Source organism: Trichechus manatus, unplaced genomic scaffold, assembly GCF_000243295.1.
Source record: "Trichechus manatus latirostris isolate Lorelei unplaced genomic scaffold, TriManLat1.0 scaffold00012, whole genome shotgun sequence".
NCBI classification, from domain to species: Eukaryota; Metazoa; Chordata; class Mammalia; order Sirenia; family Trichechidae; genus Trichechus; species Trichechus manatus.
The window spans coordinates 17,566,175-17,572,552 of NW_004443948.1; positions in this window are offsets into that span (position 1 = coordinate 17,566,175).

Genomic DNA, 6,378 nt, shown 5'->3' on the forward strand with positions numbered 1-6,378 from the left:
CAAAAATAAGAGAAAAAGGAAAAATTTGACTAGAAGGGGAGTAACAAAGGCTAACAAGGATGGCAGGCAGGGTACAGATTTAGCTGGATGCAAGGTTTTCACTAAACGTATCCTAGCCTTCCAGTTCTTGGTGGTCTGCTGCCTGGTCTTTGGAATATGAGGTTAGCTGGGCAGAGGTCTTGGTTTTTGGCAGTTGATCTCTAAATAATGATAGTCGCTCAGAATAGTTGAAGAAAATGTGTCCATTCCCTCAATCCCTATCATATGATTGTGAACTGTTCAGCCAGGTGCCTATATGTTCAGCTTCAACCTGATCAAATGACCTTGGTTGGAAAGGTCTGATAATCATTTGGAGTTTTATTTGCTTCTCATAACATGATATTTACTCTAATGGTTCAGCATGCACAGCTTTTATCTGACATACTCAGTTGATAATTTTGTCAATGACCTCATCTATAACCAAGAAATTTACTAAGAGTAGTAACAGATGGCCTCCATTCTTCTACTATGATCTCCATCATCAATCACCTGTAAATTTTTATTATGACAAAAGCAATAAGTAAGTTCCCTACAGGCTTGGTTTCAATTCTGAATTTCATAAGACTGAATTTTTAAAAACTCTTCCAAAATATATGAAGACACTTTAGACTTAAGATGCATTTATTTTCAAGAATAGCGGAGAAAACACAAAGAAACAGAAATGTACAATACTCAAAGTCCTAGATATTTAGGAGTATGCCAAAGAAGTTCTGAAAGTATGATATAAGCACTTTTTTCAAAGTAGTTAGTCCAGTATCTATCATATTATCAGAGGTGAAAGATTTTTTTAAAGACTAGTATATATTTTTTAAAAAATCCTTTGCAAAAACATAAATAAAATACATATAAAAACAAGTCTAAGTTTTTTTTAGCATTAAATTCAATAGACAAAAAATTTACTGTGTGAAATTGCTGCACAAATTTTTGAATATTTATTCTCAATTTCTGTACTTGTCTTGGGAACCAGTAATAGTTTGTGGACATGCACTAGGTAGGCCATGGACCACACTTTGAGATGCACCAGCTTAGTGGTCTTCACCCTATATATTTGTAGAGTTTCACTGATTCTTGTAAAGACCTTTGTCTCCCAAAAGGAAAATCAAGCTAAGATTCATATGAAGCTCAGTACTTCTCTTTTACAAGTAGAAATCTTATTTATATGCATTTGCCTTTATATTGCACTATCTTTTTATAGAAAATATTTTTCTGAGTTTCCAGGGGAAGTAACTACAGAATAAAAAAGAAAGGAGTCCTAAGAGCTATGCTATGTCATAGATTTATCATCATATGTGATATTTACATCCCATTTTCCATCTGTTCATTATAAGCAAGCACAGTTCTTATTAGTAATTAGCATCCTGATAGTCAAATGGTCAGCAACACTTCTGTAGGATGAGTGTGTTCTTTTTCACCTATTTCAAATGGTAGACCATTGATTCTCTGTTGTTAGCTGCCATAGAGACTGCCCAGACTCATGGTGACCCCATGCACAATGGAATGAAACCTAGTCCAGTCCTGTACCATCCCCATGATTGGTTGAGGACTGAACCATTGTGATCTATAAGGTTTTCATTGGCTAATTTTCAGAATTAGATCACCAGGCTTTTCTTCCTAGTTCATCTTAGTCTAGAAGCTCGGTTGAAACCTGTTCAGTATCATAGCAACCCACAAGCCTCCACTGACAGATGGGTGACTGTACATGAGGTGCATTGGCCAGGAATCAAAGCTGGGTCTCCCACAGGGAAGGCAAGATTTCTACCACTGAAGCACCAAGTCCTCATATTGATTTTCTAAGAAACATCAAAAACTATTATAGATTTTAAGACTGAACTTATAATGTTGACAATAAATGTAAGATTAGTTTAGTGACTCATTCCAAAATTTGATATAATCTGATTTTTTTCTGCCAATTAAAAGAGGCTAAATTGGTTTAATATTATACCTCATGGTGGAGACCCAGGATGGCTCTGTGATATTTTAACACTTTATTGGGTTCCAAAGGCCACTGCCATCTTCCTTTCTTCCTAGTTACTGCAATGTCATGCAGCTTACTTGATCTCTACCCTGGTCCATAAGCCTTCTTCTCCCTGGGCAGCTGTACATCCCTGAGTATATTGCTATGATGGTTTGAAACCTGTCTTAGTCATCTAGTGCTGCTATAACAGAAGTACAAGCGGATGGCTTTAACAAGAAGAAATTTATTTTCTCACAGTCTAGCAGGCTAAAAGTCCGAATTCAGGGCATCAGCTCCAGGCAAAGGCTTTCTCTGTTGGCTCTGGAAGAAGGTCCTTCTCATCAATCTTCCCCTGGACTAGGGGCTTCTCTGTGCAGGAACCCTGGGTCCAAAGGACACACTCTGCTCCCAGCGCTGCTATCTTGGTGGTATGAGGTCCCACTCTCTGCTTGCTTCTCTTTCCTTTCTATCTCTTGAAAGATAAAAGGTGATGCAGCCCACACCCCAGGGAAACTTCTTTTACACTGAATCAGGGATGTGACCTGGGTAAGGGTGGTGTTACAATCCCACCACCCTAATCCTCTTTAACACAAAATTACAATCACGAAATAGAGGACAACCACACAATTACCAAGAATCATGGCCTAACCAAGTTGACCCATATTTTTGGAGGACACAATTCAATCCATGACAGAATCCTTCCTTCTCTTTTCTTTCATCCTTTGAATCACTTATTAGCTTCCTAATTAAAGCACCTCTTTCATTAGCTTATGATGGACTGTGTAGAGTACTATGGGGACAACTTATATTAAAAGGCCCGTTAATGGAAATCTTATTATCATAAACAAGGCTGTCTCTCTCCTAGCATCAATTTCTCTCTCTCTGTCTCTCTAGTTCTCTCTCTTTCCATTTTTTGTTTCAGAATCCACTGTCACTTGGGGGTGGCTGTAATTCACAGATTCTTCAAATTTACAGTCAGCTTGAACCAGGGGAATGAGGTATGAAAAATAATAAACTATTAAATTGCTAATCTCTTTCTATACTAGACTCTAGTCTCTATGGCAGCTAACAACAATATCATGAACTAATCATGCAACAAAAAATTTTAATCTAATTTTTTATCCTATCCTCAGAGTTTTTATTTTATAATGACAAAGTCAAAAATCAGTGTTGGAAGAAAAGATTTACAATGTATGATCAAGAAACTATTCTAATGGAAACATGGGTCATGGATAATACATTTGTTTGTTTATGAAATATTTATTGAACACCTACTATGCTCTAAGCCCTGAAGATACAGCCATGAATAAAATAGATAAACTTGTATTTTGAAGGATTGGAGCAGAGGCTATTGTTAAATGACTCAATATAGCATGTATAGTTCAATGATACAGCGTCAGGCCCAACATATTAAAAACAAACTGATTCTGTAAAATAACATTAACTTTACTTGGATACTCAGTAAATTGGAGTGTTTCTGCTTGAAATATATGAGAGTTATGGCATTCTGGAGTATGCTATATAGCTTTCTATTGGGGAAAAAAGTATAATTTGATAATATTGTGGTTAATATTTTTATAAATTTATATTCACTTTAATTCTCTCAATGTGCTCCTAAACATTTGGACTGCAGATCATATCAAGAAAAAGCTGGAATTCAAGCATAGCGTAATCATTATTTTTAGCGTAAATTTTTGTGTATTTAAAGGATTTATTCCTTGAGTAAGTGCTTGTGAATGAAGACTTCCTTATAAGTAAAATATGACCACAAATTAAGGCATAGTGGTTTTAATCACTTATGAGGTTATTTTATTATATCTATTAGATAATCAGTACACCATATTTCATCTATGGAAATAGACACATATTATCTAAGTGAGAGCATTACTTTTGATCAGGTTTGTATCTGAAGCAGCCAAATTTTTATATCAGGGATTGTATTCTGGCCACCTGGGGAAATAAGCAGCCAGGAAAATCTGGCTTGGGCTGGGAGAAGATTAATGCACTAATATTTATTTATAAAAGCATCATATATTCTGCTCTTCCAGGAATTATTGCAGTAAGAGTTTCACTGCAGTGTACATAAGGTGAAAATAGAAGCTAGAATGTTTTACTATATGGAAATGCCACAATCTACCACTGAAGAAATATGAAGGCTTTATCTCTGATTTTTTTAAAAAAATTAAAACAAGGTTGTTATAATCTCACTTATTTTTTTAGTTAAGATAGAGGGCTTTTAGCCAGGTAATATGTTGTTACATAGGCAGATAGGATAAAAAGTATTTTGAAGATTAATCAGAAATCTGAATATGCATTAAATTAACAGTCTCCATATCCACCAGAATGAGAAGGGCTCAGAGAGTTCAATCTAACACTTTTCGTCTTCCAAAGAAGATTATTCATGTAAATATCCTCGGTGAGCTCATTGCTCTCTTCAAAAGAAGGCCTTGGTTTTCTTTTAGAGAAGTATAATCAAATGACCCATCAAATTAATTAATAGAATTTTAATCTAGTGCAGCTAGCATGCTAATTAACTTGTCAAGTATATACACAAAGTTGCCATGAAAGTTATTTTTAAGAGTCTTTGCAAATGTGTATGTGCAATTGTAAATGCATGGGTATCTCTGAAGCAATGTACGAGAAGCTTAGAACCATGGCTGGCTCCACTGAGGGAGGAGAACGGGGTTGCTGAGGAGCAACGGATGGGGGACGAAAGACATTTTTTATTACACACCTTTTGTCTTTTGAGTTTTGTGAATGTATATTAAATTCAATCTGTACAAGATTCAACAAAGGAAAGAAAGAAAACGGAAGGGAAGGGAGGGACAGAAAAGGAAAGTAAAGCAGAGGATTGGAGGGAGGAGGAAGATAGAGGAGAGGCAGGGAAAGGTAAGCTTTTTATTAGGTTGTTCTATTGCTACAAAAATACCCTGGTGTGAAATACGCTCTTCTTCCTACCCTTCTTCCCATAAAATTAGGATCTTGTTCAAGTCCACATCCGCTCTCTCCTGACTGGCTGCCACAGGATTCTGTCTTTCCTGACTCCAGTGTTATCTACTCATACCTATCCTTCACCCAGATGTTGTTGTCGTTAGTAGCTGTAGAGTCAACTTCAACTCATGTTGTTATTAGGTGCTGTCAAGTCGTTTCTGACTCATAGTGACCCCATGTACAATAGAAGGAAACACTGCCCAGTCCTGCACCATCCTCACAATCATTGTTACATTTGAGCCCATTGTTGTAGCCACTGTGTCAATCCATCTCGTCCAGGGTCTTCCAACTCACGATCACCTTATATGTAACAGACCAAAATGTTGCCCAGTCCTCTGCCATCTTGGTCGTCATGGGTATGAGACCATTGTTGTGGCAGTTGTGTAATCTAGCTCATTGAGGGTTTCACTCATTTTCATCGGCCCTCTACTTTACCAAACATGGTGTTCTTTTCTAGTGATTGGTCTTTCCTGATGATGTGTCCAAAATAAGGAAGTTAAAATCTATGGATCACAACAGAATATTGCACCCAGCTGCCACTCGTTAAGACTCTTTTATCTCTCCAGCATCTACAGAATGAAGCCAAAACCTGTCAAAAGAGCATACAAATATTCCTTACCTGCATCTCCATCTCTAACTCTTATTTCCTCCTACTTTACACTTTCAACTCTAGCAGCAGTCAACCACTTGTTTGTCCTTCACATGGAAAATATGCAGTATATGCTGTTCCTTGTTCATCATACTGTGTCTCATGTTGTTCACACCACCTAAAAAATGCCATGGTCTTCCCTCCCATTAATGACATTGTTTTATAATTATCAATTTGTGTGGTTCTTTTCCTCCCTGGCTTGCAATATGCCCTATTCACATTAGCATGATCAGAGCCTACTATTCGAACTGGCATGTTGAAGATGCTCAATACATATTGACTAACATTGAAAAACAGAGTGCCCTCGGTCTAACTTTCTGTGATCTTAAGAAAGGCATTTCACCTGCTGTTTGTTAGATGTAAAGAGTACAATATGCCTAGAAGAATTTACCTCTTGTGAAATTACCTATTTTTTAAAAATATTTTCACTGTATCTGGGAGTCCCTCGCTAGTGCAAGCAGTTGATGTGCTCAGCTGCTAACCAAAAGGTTGGAGGTTCAAGTCTACCCAGAAGTGTCTTGGAAGAAAGGTCTGGTGATCTACTTCTGAAAACTCACCTATTGAAAACCCTATGGAGCACACAGTTCTACTCTGACACACATGGGGTCACCATGAGTCAGGGATGCCATGAGTCAGAGTTGACATGGTGGCAGCTGGTTTTTACAGTATCTAGAGCCCAAATGTGCTACTATCTCTATCATAATCTTTCACTTCCTCCTATTTTTATTATAGAAAATTTCAAACA